The following is a 23,211-nucleotide window of genomic DNA, read 5'->3' on the forward strand; positions in this document are numbered from 1 at the left end:
AAAAAGCAAAGTTGATTGCAATATTCTAACAATCACATAGTAACTCTCAACACAAAGATGGCAAGCAGACTTCAAGGAGTACACCTCCACATCAATCAAGGCAGGGGAGTCTGGAATCCCCGATGATTAGGTAGACAGGCAGACAGAAGAATCCTGCAAACAAATGCAACTCTTTCATTTGGAAACACAACAGCCTTTGAAGCATAAAACTGACCCTCCTTGTTTAAAAATAAATAAATAATGATACAGCCTCCTTCATTCCCCTGCCCTTATACTGATAGGGGAGGGTGGTTTTTTACTCAAAGTGATTTTAAAGTGAGGCCTTGACAGTTATTCTCAAATATGTACATATATTCCAGGATGTTGTGCATCCCTGGCAATAAAAACTTTGGATCTGGAATAAACTGTTTAAGAAATATAGCTTTCGGAAAAACAGGTGTCTTGTCGCACAACTTGCCCCCGGTGTGGTGTAAGTTGTGCCACAAGAGAGAATACCATGGGGTAAATTGTGCCATATACTGTATATATATATTTTACAACTTCCCCACCGGCACAACTTAGGCCTCTCTCCCCTACCTTAAATAACAAAGCCAAATGTTGTGATAAGTGAACATGTTGCAATTATTCTACTTTGTGCCTGTGATTTATTGCCATATTTTATAGATTATTATTATTTTTTTTGTAGAATGAGGGTTTTTAATGTCTGGATGATGGTTGCATATGTATAAGTAAGAAGTTGCACGAGAGGGCGTTGTGATAAGTTAGCTTGTTGCAACTTTTTCCTTTTGCAAATCAGATTCTTAAGGGGATGAGACATTTGCATTTATTTTTGTCATAAGGAAAAGTAGGATATTTTTAATGAAACAGAATAGAATATGAATGTAGAGTTGATAGGCAAGCAAACAGTAGCCTTTACCCTAGAAAAAGTAGGTCATGGTTGAAACTTCACCAAGTTAGCTGACTATTAAGAGGGTGGGGGCTACCGGGTTCCCCTGCAGCTGTTCACTATCCACCCCTCCCTCTCCCACACACCCCATTGGGTCTCTGTCCCCCTATACAAGAGGCTGCCCTACTACTCTATAGTTTTGCCACGGCACTACTAATCTATCATGTTGCCACGGCACTACTCTATAGTTTTTCCACGGCACTACTACTCTATAGTTTTGCCACCCTGTTCCAGCTTTTCTCCATTCCTTCAACCATGGAAGCGGAAGAAAAACTTTGAAAGTCCAACATTTTGGACTCACAAAGTACTTTAGAGGCAGAGTCTTTTAAAACTCTTCTTTAAAACTCTTTGCACAGATGGCTTGGTCAAATATACTTAAACTTTAGAAAGGTAGCAGATTAGAAAATATAATAGAATATTGTATTTTGTGGGTTTTTGGGATTTAGATAAGCGCGTAGTAGGGGTGTACGGTATAAACGGTTTAGAAGGTAAACTGGTATGAAGGTGCGCTATGATATGGATTTTGACTCTACCGTGTCACCGGTATAGCAGTTATAAAGCAGTGATGAGCGCTACCTCAATGAATGCAGGCGGCCGCTGCGTCATCGTCAGCAGGCACGTGCCCAATACATCCATGACAATGCTGCTAGATCCCGCGTCATTCACAAAAATAATTCTAGTAGAGGAAACTGGTGGATGTACTGTTACCGTGCTGATCGGCTAATATCCGCACTAAACAACTCACATCTTAAAACACTATAAGAAAATAACAAACACTGTAACCTATAAACTTTGGGGCCTTTTCTACAGAAATGCTTTGCATTGCCATTAAAAAAAAATCTTACATAAAGAGCGATCAGTTTTTCATACTGCGACCGTGAGCGAGTGTTGAACAGAACACTCGTTTACGCGCGCCTCAAGATGGTCGAGCTCGTTCCCGTCACTCACAGCCCGGTGAGAAATGCTCCTCGCGGTGTACACAGAACAGCATCCGCGAGGGGAAAAGCTTGATTTCTTTATACGTCCATAATCCAGTCATGACATAAAGACTTAATCCAGTCTGACAAACTACGTGAGTGAGTGTTGAACACTTGCGCGCACCTAGAGAGGGCCAGGCTGCGCTCCTCACTCACAGTGAGAAATGCGTCCTCACGATGAAGCTTGTCCACTCGCGGAAACTGTTCTGTGCGCGTGTGGTTTTCATGTAGTGGAGGTGCTGGGAAAGTTTTGTATGCGCTTTGTATGGGACTTTTTTTTCCTTTATAGATATCCTCATACTTTTTTATCAGATTATTCTTCATATTAAGATAAATATTTTTTGTATTACACTTTGTCTAAAAAAATTTAATAAAATATGCAAATGAGGCAATATCTCATTAAATATGCGTAGCCTACATATAAACCCTAGAGGTCCTGGATACGATTTGTATGCACTTCATTTAGCGAAGATTATCTCAACTGTTATAGACTAATATAACCCCAGTGAACAACGTGGGATGTGTGACAACATCTCTATCTGGGGCGAAAGTCCTGAAATTGACCACAATAGGTGACACTAGTGTCACACTAGGGAATGGGACTTGTTTTCCCCTTTATAGATATCTTCATACATTTCTACCAGATTAATCTTCATATTAACCCTTTAGGCGCCAAAGTCGCAAGATTGCGACATGACGCTGTACTGAATCAAACAGCTGTTTTCTCTAAATAGAGTGTTATATTTTGTTCAAACTCCCCTCCATCCCGTACCTAGACCTCAGCTCAGAAAAATGTCATGCTTCAATGCAAAATATTCGAGGAAATCTGGAAAATCCCATAAAAAAAAAACATAATCCAACATGGCCACTGCCATATGACGTCATAATATGCTAATTAGATGTCAACATTTACTCCCTGGATAAACTCTAGGTCATTCTCAATATTTGTCTCATTTACACTTTGTCTCTATCTCAAACCACTTTCAATCCAGAGCCTTCTGAAATGTAGGTGTCAAAATCTAGTATTTTTAAAAATAAAACCTGGCGCCTAAAGGGTTAAGATAAATACTTTTTGTATCACACTTTGTCTAAAAATTTAATAAAATATGCAAATGAGGCAATATCTCATTCAATATCAGGGGCGGCAGTGGCGAAGAGGGCAGGGAGGTCACCTCTGGAGTGCAGGGTCGGAGGTTTGATCCCCCGCCTACCAGCCACATGTCGAAGTGTCCTTGGGCAAGATATTGAACCCCGAATTGTTCCTGATAGTTAGCTTGCACCCTGCGTGGTAGCTGCTGCTATCGTTGTATGAATGTGTGTGTGATTGGGTGAATGTGTACAAAACAATGTAAAGCGCTTTGAGTCTGTGAAAAACCAGGGAAAAAGCGCTATATAAGTGGAGTCCATTCAATATGCGTAGCCTATATAAACCCTTTAGTAGAGGTCCTGGATATGATTTGTATGCACTTCATTTAGCGAAGAATATCTCAATTGGTATAGACTAATATGACCCCATTGAACAACATGGGATGTGTGCCAAAATCTCTATCGGGGACGAAAGTCCTGAAAATTACCACAACAGGTTACACTAGTGTGGTGAGAAATTAAGCAGAGTGATACGTTTGTAGTAGCAAAAGGTTTATTTTCAATCAATAGCAAGGGTTCCTCCAGGGGGGTCACTGGTTTGCCTCATGCACGTGGGTATGTTGCAAAGAGTGACGACCTTCCCTTAAAGTCATGGCATATTTAAGGACATTTGTCTCCCAGGAGGGAGACATCTAACAGTGATTTTGGAGGGGAGACAGGCTGAGGGGCAGACAGTTCTAATATACATACATTGTTATTGTAAAACATGGGAGGGGTCAGGTTGTTCTGAGTTGGAGGAACAGACAAGGAGGGGGGGAGAAAGGAGGGGGAGACGGTTGAGAGACAGACAGGTTTAAGATACAACAATGGCTTCAGTTCACCATAACCACAATGCAATGTTCTCAATTTGGCCAGTCATGTGAGGGGGAATGGTGGGGGGGACAGTTTGAAGATGGCACCGGGGAGTTCTGAGCATAGTACAATAGGAGAGGTGTGGCCCGTCTGAGTGGTTTGTTGGATACGCATTTGAGGGATCTACATTTCAGTTTACAACTAAACAACATTCAATATGTATATTGAATGGACCTGTACACAGGTCCTTCTCATATAATTAGCATATTGTGATAAAGTTCAATATTTTCTGTAATGTACTGATAAACATTAGACTTTCATATATTTTAGATTCATTACACACAACTGAAGTAGTTCAAGCCTTTTATTGTTTTAATATTGATGATTTTGGCAAAAAAGTAAAGAAAAACCAAAAATCCCTATCTAAAAACATTAGCATATTTCATCCGACCAATAAAAGAAAAGTGTTTTTAATACAAAAAAGTCAACCTTCAAATAATTATGTTCAGTTATGCACTCAATACTTGGTCGGGAATCCTTTCGCAGAAATGACTGCTTCAATGCGGCGTGGCATGGAGGCAATCAGCCTGTGGCACTGCTGAGGTGTTATGGAGGCCCAGGATGCTTCGATAGCGGCCTTAAGCTCATCCACAGTGTTGGGTCTGGTGTCTCTCAACTTCCTCTTCACAATATCCCACAGATTCTCTATGGGGTTCAGGTCAGGAGAGTTGGCAGGCCAATTGAGCACAGTAATACCATGGTCAGTAAACCATTTACCAGTGGTTTTGGCACTGTGAGCAGGTGCCATGTCTTGTTGAAAAATTAAATCTTCATCTCCATAAAGCTTTTCAGCAGATGGAAGCATGAAGTGCTCCAAAATCCCCTGATAGCTAGCTGCATTGACCCTTCCTTTGATAAAACACAGTGGACCAACACCAGCAGCTGACATGACACCCCAGACCATCACTGACTGTGGGTACTTGACACTGGACTTCAGGCATTTTGGCATTTCCTTCTCCGCAGTCTTCCTCCATACTCTGGCACCTTGATTTCCGAATGACATGCAAAATTTGCTTTCATCCGAAAAAAGTACTTTGGACCACTGAGCAACAGTCCAGTGCTGCTTCTCTGTAGCCCAGGTCAGGCGCTTCTGCTGCTGTTTCTGGTTCAAAAGTGGCTTGACCTGGGGAATGCGGCACCTGTAGCCCATTTCCTGCACACGCCTGTGCACGGTGGCTCTGGATGTTTCTACTCCAGACTCAGTACACTGCTTCCGCAGGTCCCCCAAGGTCTGGAACCGGCCCTTCTCCACAATCCTCCTCAGGGTCCGGTCACCTCTTCTGGTTGTGCAGCGTTTTCTGCCACACTTTTTCCTTCCCACAGACTTCCCACTGAGGTGCCTTGATACAGCACTCTGGGAACAGCCTATTCGCTCAGAAATTTCTTTCTGTGCCTTACCCTCTTGCTTGAGGGTGTCAATGATGGCCTTCTGGACAGCAGTCAGGTCGGCAGTCTTACCCATGATTGCGGTTTTGAGTAATGAACCAGGCTGGGAGTTTTTAAAAGCCTCAGGAATCTTTTGCAGGTGTTTAGAGTTAATAAGTTGATTCAGATGATTAGGTTAAGAGCTTGTTTAGAGTACCTTTTCATGATATGCAAATTTTTTGAGATAGGAATTTGGGGTTTTCATGAGCTGTATGCCAAAATCATCAGTATTAAAACAACAAAAGACCTGAAATATTTCAGTTGGTGTGCAATGAATCTAAAATATATGAAAGTTCAATTATTATCATTACATTATGGAAAATAATCAACTTTATCACAATATGCTAATTATATGAAAAGGACCTGTATATCATTACACGTATAAGTCTATACAAGATAATAACAAATGTTTCCTATTGCATTAATAAGTATTCCAACATTTGAGTCCAGAGATATATCATATGCGAAATCTGCCACCACACTAGTATCACACTACATGGTGAATGAGAATTGTTTTCCCTTTATCAGTGGTTGACACCAACGCTTGCCCGCTTGCCCAGGGCAAGTGAAAATAATGTTCGCAAGTTGATATTGCTTTTTGGTTGCCCGACCGGGCAAGTGGATTTTAGATTAGTTGTCAGTAGTCTAAGCTATTTATTCACGTGTTTTAGAGTCCGCAAAACAATTTTTTCCCGGCTAACTCACACAAAATAGATCGGCTATATAATATATTTCCTATTGAGCAGCTGCGCGCGGCAGCCAGCAGCATATCTCTCTCTCTCTCTCTCTCTCTCTCTCTCTCTCTCTCTCTCTCTCTCACAACAGCCTGTGTGCGCGCAGTTTCGCTGTCTACGTTCCGAAAGCCGGCTCTATTTGGCTGCGGACCTGGTTCCGCTATATTCAAACCCCAGAAATCAATAACGTTTGAGCTTATCGATACCGCTATGGGGTCCAGTAGGTCACATGATGTAATTTTAAATATCGAGTAGAGTCGGGTCATCTTCAACTAATTAGGCCTACTTTGGCGAATTATTCCATCAGTGGTCTGCATCATAGACTGTAAAAGTGTTGTACCTTCGACTGTCTTGAAGAAACTCCTTCAACCCGCTTCAACTCTGTCTCCAAAAAAATAAAAATAAAAAAATCCGTCCGCTGAGCCGCTGCAGACGGGCTCGGCACCGTCTCATCATTCATTCAAAGCAGCGGTGATCAACAAACGCAAACGAGAGACTGTGTAGCAAGTCCCGCAGTTAAAAAACTTGATAGTTTTAAAGTCCATATTAAAATCTGCAGGATAAGAACTAGTTGGCTTTAGAAAAAAATCGCAAACGGTTCAAATGTGATGTGTTCAGGTCGGCTCAGTAAAATGATTATTAGGCACAGGTCAATAAAATGACATCATGATGTGTTCAAATGTAACATCAAGAAAAAAAGAAATTTAAGTTTTTCGTGAGAAGCTTGAATAATACAGTTTGGGTGAAAAACTTGTTTCCCCAGCAATATAAAATTATTAGTAGGCCTAAATATGGAATTATGACCTGTTTAAAGTCCTATCCTTAGCTCTTCTAATCTTATAAGCAATTTAAGCAATAATACCAGTTCTCTTTTAACAAAATAATAGAAAAGTATCGATAAAGATTTGGATTGTGGAGTCTTTAAAATGGTATCAATATGAATAGAAATTAATGATCCCCCTCCCTACTTACAGTATAACTGGGCAATAGCTTTAACATGGTGGACTTTAATCATTTTATGGCAGACTATCACTTTTTCGCACAATGTGACCGTTTTAAATAAGTAAAATAAGTTACATTTTTCTGAACACTTTTGTGTGGAAGCTTACCTTCAGCTTGACTCTGAGCTAGACTGAGTTTTCTGAGACCCCCAAAACCAGGCCAGGTGCCTGGCAAAAAGAGGCCCTTTTACGATGCTGCAGCACGACCAAGGGCTTGGTGTAGTGTGATGTCATGATATCTTGGCTTATATGAATTGTTGTTGGTTGTATGTGGTCAGGATGAGACTAGTAAACTGTGTTTGCATTTAAGAGATACAGTTCGCTAAAATGTATAATTTAATTAGCCTATATATATCATTGTTTAACAGTTTTTTTGGGCAAGTGAACACGACATTCGGACAAGTAAAACATTACCTGTACTTGCCCTATGGGCAAGTGCTTTTGAAACCTTAGTGTCAACCCCTGCTTTATAGATATCCTCATACATTTCAACAAGATTAATCTTCATATTAAGGCGCGGCAGGCAAAAACATCGTTTTTCAAGCACTGGTCAATTTTGAGATTTGTGTCTATTTAGCTTCCATAACATGTCTTCTTTCATACTAGTATGGATAAAAGGTCCAAAATATACATTTTAGGTGTTTATTTGACTAAACTTTGACTGCTTGCGTCTGTATTTTGCTCCTAAATTCGTCAAAAGTGAGCATTCTAACGTAACATACAGCATCGCGACCGCTGTATGAATCATAATAACCATGGTACTGTTGGAAAGCTCTGAATCTCAAGTGCAACGTTATCGGATCCAAATATGGTCATTTCCTTTGTATCAGTAACCAATCGTGAAAGTGTGAGGAGGGATTCAATGCTAGGAACGCGACCTCATTGGCTAATGCACATTTCTGACGATGTGATTCGCTAAAAGGCATCACTTGATGCTAGCCGCGGGTAGCTCGAAAATCACAAAATAAAATGGGGAAAAACGTTGAAAATATGCCAAACCAACACAAAAAAAATACTTATTCAATTGGCTACGGACATTACATGATCGCCATTTGAAGGGGAGAAGTGTTAAAGACATGTAAATCACGCCGATCACGTCGGAGAGACACAGACTGTCAGAGGATCAGAGGGGAGATGGTGGGGAGAGAGAGCGTCTGTGCCGACTCCGGAGCAGGTTGACAGACAGTGGCTAATAATGAATTAATCACGTTTAAATTAGCATGTGGATGTAAATGTTACTATGCTATGGTTTATATATGTTAAGCAGTGGTAGGCCTATATGGCATTGAGGGGTGTAGGGCCTAATTCAATAAATTACTCTAGCTATAATCAGTGATTATCAGCAGAATTCGTTTTTATCTTTAACGGCCGTTTTCTCAAAATGAGCTTTTTCCAATACTCTGAGAAAGATATCTCAACTTCTAGACCACTGACATCGACCAAACTTTCTATAATCATTCATAGCACTATTTTAAAGGTTTTTACACAAGGATGTGTTAATATATTGTTAATTGTCTGATTTATGATACATTTTCCTCCTAAAAACATGCCTAAAATGCATTTCTAAGACATGTACATAGTATTTTTTGATTTATTAAATGAAAAAAGGCTGTATCCAAAATCTGTTGTGTAAAAACTTTAGAAACTAATATGTGCTTGAAATAAAATAGAAATTTTAACTTTGGCTTTATCCAACATCTCGATTTTTTTCTCGAAAAATTACCCAAATTTACGCATAATTGGTTAAGTATTGCCATATTTGCATATTTAATAAAATATTAAAGAAAAACATGTAATACAAAAAATAATTGTGTTAGTGTCAGTAATCAACTGGCAAAGTTTCATGATGATATCTATAAGTTTAAAAAAAATCCCTATTCACCTGGGGTGTCTCGCCTTAAAAGAAATACTTTTTGTATTACAATTTGTCTAAACATTTTTAATAAAATATGCAAATTAGCTAATATCTCATTAAATATGCGTACATGTACATAGTTAACTCAAGATTAATCGCGATTAATTGTATCGCATTTTTATTTATTCTAGCCTGAATGTCCCTTGACTTCTTTTTGTCCCATTATTTTTTCTCATTTTAATGCTCTTATCACACCCATTCTAATTATGATATTTAAGAAGAAATACACTTAATTACAATGATGTCTACACCATTGTAATTCAGTGTATTTCTTCTAAAATATCATAATTTGCAATTCAGTGCAAATAACAATATAGAATCCCCCCCACCCCATGCATCCCACCCCTAGAACAGCATTCACAAACATATTGGAACTTCTTTTTGTATTTAAAACCATAAAACAACATAGGGTATATAAAACAAATTAGTATTAAGGCTAAATTAAACTGGTTGTCTTTCATCCACGGCTTATTTCAGACTGTGTGTGGAGTGGACACACAGGTGGTTGCTTTGGCGCTGCTGCAGCCGAGGCTTCAGTCGCCCTTCGTAGCAAAAATTAAAGTGAAAATGAATGACTGGCGGCTGCCACTAACATTCATGGAGGTTTTGGTGCGCGCAGGGTTATAAGTAAGACTTTAGCAAATGATAGGCTTTCTTTTCTGTTCTTTTCCGAGTAGTCTCAGACTCACACACGGAAGAAGCTACTAGTGAAGGTCGCGCAGCTGAGCAAGTGCTAGGTTCCAGTTTCTGCTTCAAAATAAAAGTCAGAATTGACGTTTCGCCATTTTGCCAGTTAAATGATTTTAATGTGAAATTACGCTGTAGGACATGTTCCGTTTGAATTAAAAGTAACTTAACTGTGAGCCATATGTATAGTTTGTGGTGTTTCAGTTGTTCTAACATTACTAGTTTATACAACAGCATGTGAAAAAACCACAACGTTTCCTAGGCCATGACGAGCGTTAATCGTGCGATAAAAAAATTGACGCCGTTAATAACACGTTAAACTGACAGCACTTATATAAACCCTTGAAGTTACAGATTTTCTGAGGGGATCACAATGTTCACCATGACAATGATTATAAGGTCATAGAAGAGTGTAAACATTCTGATTTGATATATAATGAAAATGTCTAAAAAACAGTCAACCTATTACGTACTGTATGTACTCATATTGAATGAGATATTGCCTAATTTGCATATTTTATTAAATGTTTTAGACAAAGTGTAATACAAAAAGTATTTATCATAATATGAATATTAATCTGGTAAAAAAGTATGAGGATATCTATAAAGGGAGAAAAAAAAGTCCCATTCCCTAGTGTGATACTACTGTCACCTATTGTGGTCAATTTCAGGACTTTCGCCCCGGATAGAGATTTTGTCACACATCCCACGTTGTTCACTGGGGTTATATTAGTATATAACAGTTGAGATAATCTTCGCTAAATGAAGTGCATATGTTACCGGTCCCAAGTGGCCAGGACAGAGGTAGCAAAAGGATTTTGAGATCGGATTTGCCTGAAAAGCAGGTAGAAGAAAGCACAGGAATGAAGCAACGGAGCCCTGTTGTCATTTTCCGAAATCCGTCTCTTTAATTCACAATCATCACATATAGCACATATAAATATAAACTCTTCCCTGGCTAAAGTGCATGTTAAAATGTCGATAGGTTCCTTGTTAAAAATAAAACATCAAAAAGTGCAATAAAAAGTGAGGCTCACATATTTTGTTTCTCTCCACTCTTAGTTCACATTACCATAAATACACAACTCTTATTACAATTCATATCAAAATATACACTCCTTTTGTAAAAATTCACCTAAGCTAAAGTTGTGCCTGTTTTCAGCTTATAGGCTGGTTATTTTTAAAGCTAGCTCACATAGTGCAATTTAATACAGTTTTGTTCCTATATAATAAATAAAATGTCAAACCTAAATATACTTTGGCTTTACCCCACAATAACACTTGTCATTAAAAAAGACTGTTCTCCTATTTAAGACATAAAACAACACTTTTTTTTTTCAACTGCTAGCTACTGCTGGAGAGGCTGGCAGCGCGCCAGGAGCGACCTGAGTGCCCAAAGGCGTATTGTAGCTTTTGGTGGGGCTGTAGGGTTAGGTGTGCCCAGCACGCCTCTAACAAACTGCACCGCCCCTGGGTTTGTCAACCAAACTAATCCAGCAAAACATTCAGATTAAGCAATATAAACTCCCAAGGCCTGGGAACGCATGTCACAATTGCACCTTTACAAGAGCAGAGGAACCCAATTCTGGTCTATTTATAATAGTTTGGGATTCATAAGTCAGGAGTATTAGCACCAGGGCCGCCACCAAAGCGGACTGTGAGGTGCCATACAGGCACATCACAGCTTGGATTTCATTTTCGCCAGGATAAACTTGAAAGTCACGTGACATGTATCCGTCCAATGGAAATGAATAGCGCCCGGGTGGCATTACATTGCAGTGAATTGAACCCCCAATCCGTCTTCAGACTTCCACATATACACAAAGATAGTAGTGCAGAGGTAAGATAGTTAATGGGGAGGATAAACCAGGGTGTACAGATGGGTTTTGAGCCTTGATTTAAAGGCTGAAATGGAGGGGGAATCGCATATGCCCCTGGCAGTTGGTTCTACAAGGGCGGAGCAGCTAGTGCAAAGTACATTTGTGAGAGTTGTGCCATTGGCATGGCTGTTTACGCTGCTCACCAAAAGAAAGTTATTGTCTGCAGTAGCTCAGAAGAGACTGACATCTCCATTCCACTTAACGACACCACTGATGAAAGGTGATGGTGACTTTGTCATTGTGAGCTTTGCAGGTAAAACCATTAGATCTGGTAGGCCTTGTTTAAGAAAATTGTCCTTCAATCTTTGTAAAATATTTACTTTATTTACTTTAAATAAACCTTAAATAAGTAATTGGCCGTTTCTCAATTCGCGTTCTTTTCTGTACTTGTGTGCTTGCGTTCTCGTAAAACGTCATCAACCGTAGCCCAAGTACTGTTCCAATTCAAAGTTCGCATCAAGTCAAGTACCCGGAAGTGTTCCTGATGTGTTCTTCAACTGGCCATTCTATCGAGGATGCATCGGTGGTGACTTGTGCGGACTTGGGGCCGTTAGATATCCCAGAATGCATTTCGCAGCGTAGTAGCAGAGCAAGGAGGCAGAGTCGGCAGAGGCGGACAAGGCGGAGAAACCCACAACTGTAAGCATAATTATTACTATTTTATAAATACTACTTTTGTTTCAGAATACCGGTATGTTGTTTTGAAGTTTTTATTAGATGATAATTTAATTCTCCAACCTGTCAAATCCTACGTAGCTCCGTAAACGTCCGACTGCTAGCTTGCCCAGCTGTCCCACGGGGATTTCTAGCTTCCCCCACGGGGATTTCTAGCTTCCCCCACGGGGATTTCTAGCTTCCCCCGCGGGACAGCGAGCTTGCCCCGGGGGATTTCTAGCTTCCCCCCTGGGACAGGGACAGCTAGTCCCGTTTGGGGGTGCAACGTTGTGGTTCATAACCGTATGGTGAATTGCCCTAATGTGGGACACTGCTTAACCTGGGATACCTAAGGTCCATCGCATTTATCTCCTATTTCTGACACATGTTAATAGATAATATTGTTGTCAAATCCAAGCAGGGGTTCCCTGTGATTGAAATCACATGAATTCACAAATCAATGCTAAGGCTCTACACTTGAATGGTATCATGTATTGGTCAAATGTATTGGCTTGATATGTTACTATATTACATAAGTTGTAATTGCAAATACTGTCCTCACCCTATGTTTTTTATGTATACTTTATTATACTAGCTATGTTTTTTGAGCAAATTGTTTTGATATCAACAGTGTTTTTTATATTTTACATTCACATGTATACTGGCAAATTCAGTTACAAATGGACTTCAGGAGGCAAGAGTTTCAAGAAGAAAATCGCTACTTTATTTAGCATAAAAAACAGAAGATGTCTGCTGAAAGTTGACTCATTCAGCATCAAGTCTTTTATAGACTTCAAACATGGTTAAACTCAACATGCCAAGCAAGTTAAAATCAGCTAATTTAAATATTAAAAACTGTACACAGAGGAGAATAAAACATGTCATTACAAATATGTACATTTATTTACAAAGCTAGGAATATTTACAAACCATGTTCTTATTATTATCTCCAGAGACCTAAGGAAGATGGCCCACCAGCGTGTTCTGATGATCCCAAACGACCTCTCCACAATGTTGCGCCCTCTGGCCTTTTGTACCGGGCTTCAATATGACCTGGTAATCAAAATTCACATGGATGGGTGGCGGTAGAGCCTAATGATGGCCACGGGACGCTGCAGGCAGGAGTACCCTCCATCACCCAGCAAGAAGTAGGTGGGTACAGGGCCTAATTATAGAACGGGGAACGCCGGAGCACGAGAGCATCATGCACCGACCCCGGGTTCCCGATGTAAATGTCTATACATTTGCTCTTAGCATCACAGATACCCTGCAGGATGATGGAAGTGAAGAGCTTCCTGTTAAAGTAGCTTTTCTTCTGTTCTGCAGGTGGCAGGACTCTGACATGGCACCCATCAATGCCCCGGCAGCAGATCTGAAGGCCGAGCAAAGCCTGCCCCCACCTCCTCCATCTCCTCTGGCTTGGGGAAATGGATGACCCGATGGAGGATGGCCTCCACCACGCCATGGACCGTCACCCTGCACAACGCACCACAGGCCAGCTTGAATTTGGGACGCTGCTGGCCTTGCTGCCCCGGCCGGAAGAAAGCCCATGGATGGAGCCATGAGGTCGAGGTGCTGATGGGGGTAGCCTGTCGAAGCTATCCCTGGAGAGCCTGAAGGCTGGCTTCAGGTCCCCCTCCAGAAAAGAAGACAGCCAGGATAGGCACAGGGGTGTCGAGCTTTGTGTACAGCTGTGAGCTGCTTCTAAAAATAATAATAAATATATTTTTAACATCGTTGATTCAGTTATTTACTATTTATATTATTTATGTTTATTGTGTGTGTGTGTGTGTGTGTGTGTGTGTATATATATAGCCCTGGAAAAAAATTAAGAGACCACTCCAAATGTTCAGTGTCTCTTGTTTTATTTTTAAGAGGCATATGTTTGGCTTAAAATGAACATTTTGATTTTATACTATAAAGTACTGACAACATTTCTTCCAAATTCACAATTAAAGTATTGTCATTCAGACCATTTTCAATAAGTAATTTAGAGATAAGAAATTGTAGTGTAAACAAGGAGGTGTCACCGTGGCCGAGTGGGCCAATTGTTCCACTACATTTGATATTACTTGAGAGAGAAGGAGACATCTCACAGGCTTCAGATAGACACGGAGAAGTAGGAGATCGGTCTAAAGGGTACTTTATTAAAGGTTGACATCAGGTTTCAGCTTAGTAGACAACTTCTACTATAAACACAGGTATTATCTTATACGTTACAATAGATCAGATCTTTATCCTACCCTGCCCTACTCTTGACAATTGGGGGTACAGAGTTCCCATAAGCAGCCTTCTTCCCCGGGCATAGAAGCCGCCCCCCGGGCGCAAAGGCAAAGGCCAAGGCCCCGATCTAGTGAAGGCGGTTGGTTTAAATACACTATCTGTCTGTGTGTGTGTGTGTGTCTGTGTACGTGTGCATGTGTGTGTGTGTCTGTGTGAATGTATGTGTGTGTGCAAGTGTGTGTGTGTGTGTCTGTGTGTGCATGTGTGTGAGTGATGTGTGTGTGTGTGTGGGTGTGTGTGTGTATGTTTGTGGGTGTGTGTGTGAGTAAGAGTGTGTGTGTGTGAGGGTTGGATAACATTTCTTAATGTCAAATGGCCTATTCGTAGGACAGATATTTCAACATGGGGACCGGTGTCTGCTTACTACTCTGCTTGCAACTTTGTGAGCTGTGTCGCAGTGTGTGTGTCAACAGTTGTTGTTGCAGTTTGTAAGGTCACTGTATGACCTGTGACTTTCTTGCCCTAAACTCTGATCAACACAAAGTTCTGTGTTGACTTCTTTTAATATAAGATAACATAAATATGTTGGAAATTCCTACATATTCCCTCCTTGCACCGCAAAATGCGGTGCACAAAAGAATTCCAACATTTAACCCTTGAAGCATGAAAAATGCACAACCTTTAAACCCAACAAAGATCAAACATCAAACATGATAAACTTTGACAAAATAAAACGACAGTGGCCACTGTTAACTATATAGTATGAAACTTAATAAACCCTATTAGACCCTCTTAAAATTCAACAACAATAACAATAATTGAACAGCATATAATGACTTTCATAATTGTCTTTCAGTCTTCGTTCTTCGGACCATTGTCCAGTCCCGCAAATACCCGCGCACTTGCGAGAAACCGACACGAGCATGAAACGAGTGACTTGAATTGCTCAGAGCAATTCTTCTCCCAGTGCGGAAAGCACAACGCAACAGCCTCCCCCCATTTCTGGGGAGGCTGTGGGGAAGCCCAGTGCACCCATGCATTGGTGCCTTAGCTGGGTATTGATGACTGGTGCATGACTCGATCGTTTTGAAGGGGAGACGAGAGCGACCCCTCTCGAATTTCCAGATGACGACCTTGACGACTGCATCTCGATTCTCTGTTGGAAGGGACTTCTCGTCGACCGGTGTCGAGTTGCTCCTCCAGGCCGACAGGTGGCACCCTCTCGCTGGCTGTGGAGATGTCTGGACCAGCTGGATGGGACGAGTTGACGACCCCTGGTTTCTGGCTGGGATTGGGTTGGGCTGTGTAGAGGCGAAAGCGACCCCCTCTCGGTTTCGGCTGTCAGTTGTCCTGTGACATCACGACTTGGACACGGCAGTGACATCACGCTGATAGCACGAGTTGAGAGCGTAGCTTAGCATCAGATTTCAGCACGATATTTTTCCAATCTTTCACAGCAGGATTCTGTACCTAGTTTTTATCGAGGCCATCAGAGAAATAGATATAGACAGAGAGAAAGACAGATAGGGAAAAGAATCCTACCTGACACAACCTTCTAAATAACTTCTGGGGAGTTTGTGTTTGTCTTACTTAATTTTGTAACCTAGGTTTACTGTATCAATACACGTGTAATCCAATCACACTTGATGTCAACTGTGCAGTAACACTTTTTGGAACAGCTATGGATTACGACATTACCAACAACACTACAAGTATGTTTTGTTCTTACTTTATTTTAATAGAGTGTTGATCCTGAACCCTAAATAAATTACTTATAACTTACTTATTAACTTAAATGGATATTAAGTATTTCGATCATCCTCTCTTCTTAAACTTACTTTGTTGTAGTGTTTTCTCTATGTGGCCTTCTCATAATATTGTAATTATTACCTTTCTTTTTTAACCTGTCCCTATATTATTTTAATTAACGTGCTTTCTTAAACTCTTTAACATGTACTTTTATTATTTTTAAATTAATGTGCTCTCTCAACCTTTCCCTCCTTTTTCAAATTCCTATTTGAAACACAAAAAGGAGCACATCAAGTTAAAAATTCAGCTAAAAATAAGATGCTCACTTTGTGTGAGCAATTGTATTCAAACAGGAACAAACAAACGTGTGGCTTTCTCCCAGCCCTCTTATCAACAAAACCCCAAAACGGTTTATAAATTTAGAATGCTAACCCTTTTTCAAAAAATCCAATTTCTTGAATCGGTAAAATGTACAGAGCAACCCTTAAAAAACTCAGGTATTCCGAAAGTGTGAGAATAAGATTGGTTCAAAATCCTACTAAATCAACAATTATTTCATCATTTATCCTTAATACAACTTCACTTGGGAAAATGTATCCTTTATTAACTTTGTTTTCTTTAAACTTTTTTACTTGGGAATATCTATTCTTTATTAACTTCATTAACTTTGTTATCTTTAAACTTCTTTACTTGGGAATATCTAAAAACACTAAATCTCTGTCTGAAAAATCATTAAAGTGATAATTCTCAGTCATGCTTGCTTTCCTCTTGGCTGAGAAAGCAACAACACAATCTTTTATTGATTTGAAAACGGTAAACACTAGTTGTATTTTTTATTTGGAAATAACCCTAAACATACTTTTCTTCAATGCATAAAAGAGGAAACCTATTAGTTATCAAAATAGTCCTTTAAACTTTTAATCTTACATACTTCTTTTCTTTACAAAATCTTATGTTGTCTTAAAGGCATAACTAGATTAGTTTATGTCCAAAGCAGACCTATTTCATTTGCTTGCTTGCTTGCACAAATCTACATTTAGGGGAAACACCATTAATCAGAAAATTGTCACAATTTAAGTACTTGCACTTTTCTTTTTAAGTGGAGCAGTTGAATCCACCCTCCTTTTACAGAAGGAATGTCCACTTTTTCAGTTCAGAAGCAAAGGAAACCCCTCTCATCGGCTCCTTCAATGTCTCTTGCTTTCCTATAACACAAGGCAGAAAGTCAGCAATGTCATTATGGCACATATAACTTGCCATTCTTGTATTCCTTCCATCCTGTAGTCCCCACACAGGGCATTGAATCTCACTTTTGGCACGGTGTTACTTAGCCACGTGCATACACGCCTCCATCTTTGTAGTTCAGTCTGGCATTGGCAGAGCGTTCTCTGTCGGTATGCGTTGGCTCCAGTCAGACTGTTGGCTCCAGGACCAAAACTGAAACTGGAACTGTTCAGAGCTGAGCAGAGCAGTCCTCAGCTAAATCTCTTTTTTGCATTTCAGTCCATTTCGTTTTTCAAATATCTTTTGTAAATTGTCTTTTTGCGGCATCGGTAATGCCAGGCAACTTGTCTTTTCGTCTTTATACTTTCTTTCCTTCTTTCTTGATATTAAATGCATTTTGTGTTCTTCTCTTCTTTTTTGGGCAGAGAAACAGTACTGTGACCTCCTGTGACAACCTTCGAATTTTAGTGCCCCAAACCCAATTGCAAGCATAATAATTTCTCTTAGAATAGACTTCAGATAATCTTTTATCAATAGTGAATTCTTACTAAAAAAGGGGATTTATTTGTTTATCTAACTCTTCAACCCAAATGCTAAACCTTTACATTGCAGTGCACTGTAATCGTTTCTTCCAGTGCACTCTCAGTTAAACAGCTTCTGGAAGAGAAAAAGGAAATGTTACACATTTATCATAGAACCAAGGGATTCTCAAACCTTCAAAACTGTTGCTCGCAAAATCTCTTACTCTTAAATTAATCACGATGTTATTCAAAAGATTTTAAACTTACCCAAAACCCACAAGATTTACTGTTCTTTACTGTAACTGAGAGCATGCTTTTTAGCCTACTCAGATGTAAACCTTAATTAAAATCACTCATTAACTTAATTCTTTTTAGTTAAACTCAACAGGTCTAACCCTTTTCTAACAATTCAATCTAGCACTTTATTAGACCTACAAAATCAAAGATTCTGTTTTGGTTCCTTTTGGGAATAAAATATGGCAAATCACACTTCAATGATTCTTACTAGATTCAAGAGATCATTTTCACTTAAACATTGAACATTTTTACAAACAAAACAGACATTTTCATCCTCTTTCAATCACATGAACAACGTACACTCACGTTTTCACACATGTTTCAGAGAACTATGTTTCAAATAACAGGTGACAATGCAATTTAACGCTTTTAAACAGCTTTCAAATCCCAATTGAGAAACAAATGGTTACATATCAGTGGAAAGAACTTCACTGTCTCTATTCTCCGTATATCACTGAAACCCCTGTAAGGTATTTTCACAGTTCCGATAACACTTATGCAAACCTAGTTCACTTAACACCTGTTCTCACAGAGTTTTATAACCCCAAATCTCTTTCTTAGTTTAATTCTTACTAAACACATGTCACCTCTTCTTTTAGTTTTTATTATCTCATATGTCTCTTCAGTGTCTTAAGGGCACAGGCAATTTAACTTAGATGTTTCATTTTATCATATCTCCAGTGTCTTAAAACACAGGCAATTTAACTTAGATGCTTTATTTTCAGTACAAACCAATTCTTATGTTAAGCCAAATCAAAGAATGTACCATTAGATTTTATTTCCTAATCAATTCATTTACTTTAATGCTCTCTTACAGATTTTTAGATAAAAAATCAGAGCCACTGTTAACTGTCTCTCCCTCCGGCTGCAGGCCGCTAATAATAGCCTGGCCTGCATGTGAATATGATACACAGGCTTCAGCTTGGCCGGCGAGAGCAAGAGGGAGGGGGGCGGGGGGTTTTTTAACGAGGAGAGAACTGCCAAGAGACTCGGTCCCCTACCCAACACGATGAAATCAACACTTTTGACTGCTCTGTCCTTTAATCTGGCAACCATGCCACAGAAATGTTCAGCCTGTACACAACTCAGTGCCACTCTTTGCTCAATGAACCAACACAACAGCTATACAATTATACCAAAAATCAACGCAACAAACAGCATTCAATAGTTTTACTTGTTATTCCTTTTTCAAATTAAATTATTCTCTTTAATTTTCAACTCTTTATTTTTTATTATTAATCACATTTAAAGCGCAACCCTTCATCTGTCGGTAATCAACGTCCTAGACTCTGTGTAAATGTCTATATGGAGAGAAGACCTTGATCAATTGAAATCTCGATAGACAAGAAACAGATTTATGCTGCTTACTTTTAATACGTCAAAGCTATCCCAGACTTTAACTGGAACTACTTTGACGCAGTAACACTGTCATTTATTAGAACAGCAAATGTCTCTCTCCCGAATTGTATAATTTATTTATTTTTAAAGACATTACGGGTGTAATAATGTCTTTCATGACGTAATGTCCACCGTGGAAAACGGATCTCTCTGTACCAGTCAGAGGTTCGTGTGCTCATGGACGGGCCCCAACTTCATCGACAGGTATCTCAGTACTTTTATTATTTTTTCCTCTTCCTCAACGGGAAGCACATCACACTGCAGCGATATTTATTACAAAATGGAATGTCAAAACACGGAACCAAACAGCAAGAGTGGCCAGTACGGGTAAAACAACACAACCATTTCTTTCTTCCCAACTAACCAAGTTTCTTAACAATTTCCAGAAAAGCCAAGATTCAGTTATAACGACTAGCAGATACTTTATCCTGACAGTCTATGATTCTGCTTTCCTTATACAAGCACGCAAGTTTAACAGACTTTCAAAGAAAAACCACAGACAGGTTGACATTGGTTTAGGGCAAAATATACATTACCCAGCCGCCGTTTGTCTGTCTGCTGCAACTTCTGAAGGTCTTCCGTTACGACAACGCCATTTATGTGGTGTAAACAAGGAGGTGTCACCGTGGCCGAGTGGGCCAATTGTTCCACTACATTTGATATTACTTGAGAGAGAAGGAGACATCTCACAGGCTTCAGATAGACACGGAGAAGTAGGAGATCGGTCTAAAGGGTACTTTATTAAAGGTTGACATCAGGTTTCAGCTTAATAGACAACTTCTACTATAAACACAGGTATTATCTTATACGTTACAATAGATCAGATCTTTATCCTACCCTGCCCTACTCTTGACAATTGGGGGTACAGAGTTCCCATAAGCAGCCTTCTTCCCCGGGCATAGAAGCCGCCCCCCGGGCGCAAAGGCAAAGGCCAAGGCCCCGATCTAGTGAAGGCGGTTGGTTTAAATACACTATCTGTCTGTGTGTGTGTGTGTGTCTGTGTACGTGTGCATGTGTGTGTGTGTCTGTGTGAATGTATGTGTGTGTGCAAGTGTGTGTGTGTGTGTCTGTGTGTGCATGTGTGTGAGTGATGTGTGTGTGTGTGTGTGTGTGTGTGTGTGTGTGTGTGTATGTTTGTGGGTGTGTGTGTGAGTAAGAGTGTGTGTGTGTGAGGGTTGGATAACATTTCTTAATGTCAAATGGCCTATTCGTAGGACAGATATTTCAACATGGGGACCGGTGTCTGCTTACTACTCTGCTTGCAACTTTGTGAGCTGTGTCGCAGTTTGTGTGCTGTGTGTGTCAACAGTTGTTGTTGCAGTTTGTAAGGTCACTGTATGACCTGTGACTTTCTTGCCCTAAACTCTGATCAACACAAAGTTCTGTGTTGACTTCTTTTAATATAAGATAACATAAATATGTTGGAAATTCCTACAAAATTTTAAGAAAAATACGGACTGGTCTCTTAATTTTGTCCGGCGCTATATATATTTACTATTGATAGATATATATACCAGTATATGCCATGCTTATTTGTTTATTTTAAGTACAATCAATTGCAATTATGTATTTAATATGTATTGTCTGCTAAGAAGTGTTAAAGTCTATCAGAATTAAAAAATCCATTAAACATTTTACTTGTTTGATCAGTAAAGGGCCTATGAATTATTACATGCCTAGGTTTTTTATAATACATTTTAGCCTGTTATATATGTTGTGTGTAGCTTTAAGGGGCTTCAACTTTCCACCCTGTGGTAAAATGATAATTCACTCATTACAGTCAAGTGTATTTATCAATATTAAACGATAAATTGAAAGGTTAAAAACAAGCCATAACAATAAAACACATACGACGTGAGATAGACAACTGAGGAGGGCTCGTCTCCACCGCATCCCAGCTCTGTAGCACAGTTAACGAGCCGAGGTGATGACGCCATCGAGTCCGCTGCCGTTCCAATTGCAGGTGCGTCCTCCCGTTCTCGGAAGTTTGTACTTAGAAGTCCGGACTTAGCAAGTTCGAACTTCCAAGTCCGCAAGTCCGTACTCTGTGTACTTGGAATTGAGAAACGGCCATTGTCTTATGGATTTGTCTTCCATTACAGTTTATGAGATATATCAATGGCACAATTCACACCATGGTATTTCTCTCCAACGGCACAACTTACACCACACCGGGGCTTTTCCGAAAGCTATATTTCTTCAACAGTTTATTCCAGATCCAAAGTTTTTATTGCCAGGGATGCACAACACCCTGAAATATATGTACATATTTGAGTTGGAGACTTTACTGTCAAGGACTCACTTTAAAGTCACTTTGAGTAAAAAGTGGCACAACTTAGACCACTCTCCCCTATGTATAAATAGTATTTATAATGAAACTCACAGTAGTTTTAAAGAAAGAACAATGCATTAAAGGTTCAGTAAGCGGAATGGTCAGTTTAGCTAACTTCCTGTCAGTGACTGCAGTTAGCAGTCCCCTCCTTGTCACCACATGTATGCACTGCGGTCTTCAAGCAGCGAGTTATCTAGCATCATGTCAGATAAGTAAGAGTGATAAAACATGATAAAAACCATCAAAACAGACTAGGGGAAGGATATTTACCTGCTCCGCCATTGTAGGCGCATAAACATTCACCCATCTGTCCCCGAAAAGTTTATTTGCTGATAACATGCAGAGCGGGTGACTGAGAGATCGGCTTTATGAAACACGCACACTATGTAAGTGATCACTATATGAATAAAGAGCGATTTAACACTTATAGTAAAGGTGCTGTAAGCGGAATGGTCAGTTTAGCTAACTTCCTGTCAGTTACTGCAGTTAGCAGTCCCCTCGCTCGTCCCTACGTCACCACATTGATGCACTGCGGTCTTCAAGCAGCGAGTTATCTAGCATCATCTCAGATCCATAAGTGTGATAAAACATGATAAAACCATCAAAACAGACATTGGGAAGGATTTTTACCTGCTCCGCCATTGTAGTCGAATAAACATTCACCCATCTGTTGCTCTGCGGGTGCACTGGCAGTGAGACGGGTGCCGGTTTGTAGCATTTCTTTCTTCTGATTGGATACTACTTTCGGTATCCCCGAACAATTTAATTTGCCGATTACATGCAGAGCGGGTGACGAAGAGATCAAAGGTATGAAACGTGCACACTATAGGGGAGAGTGACCAAAGTTGTGCCGGTGGGGAAGTTGTGCCACCCCTTGTTTCTAGAAAACCGTGAAAGAAATTGAAAATGTGACCACATATTTAAAAAGAGCCATCCATTTGACTCATCCTGTTAACCCTTGTGTGGTGTTCATATTGTTGTTACACAGCCAGTGTTCGTTCCAGGGCACGGCAGGGAGCTTCAGGCGGACGGCCTCGGGGGCAAGCAGGGACACGGCAGGGAGCTTCAGGCGGACGGCCTGGTCGGTGAGGGCTCCGTCCCTCTGGAGGCCTGCAGCGACGAAGATGAAGGCGAGGAACCCTTTCTGGAGGCCGGCCTCGGCGACGACGAGGACGATGGAACCCTTCTGAAGCCCGGCATCGGCGAAGACCCACAGGTAGCCGGCATCGACGGACCCCCGCAGGAGACCG

The sequence above is a fragment of the Ammodytes marinus genome (genome assembly GCF_949987685.1).
Source record: "Ammodytes marinus genome assembly, chromosome: 12".
NCBI lineage: Eukaryota > Metazoa > Chordata > Actinopteri > Uranoscopiformes > Ammodytidae > Ammodytes > Ammodytes marinus.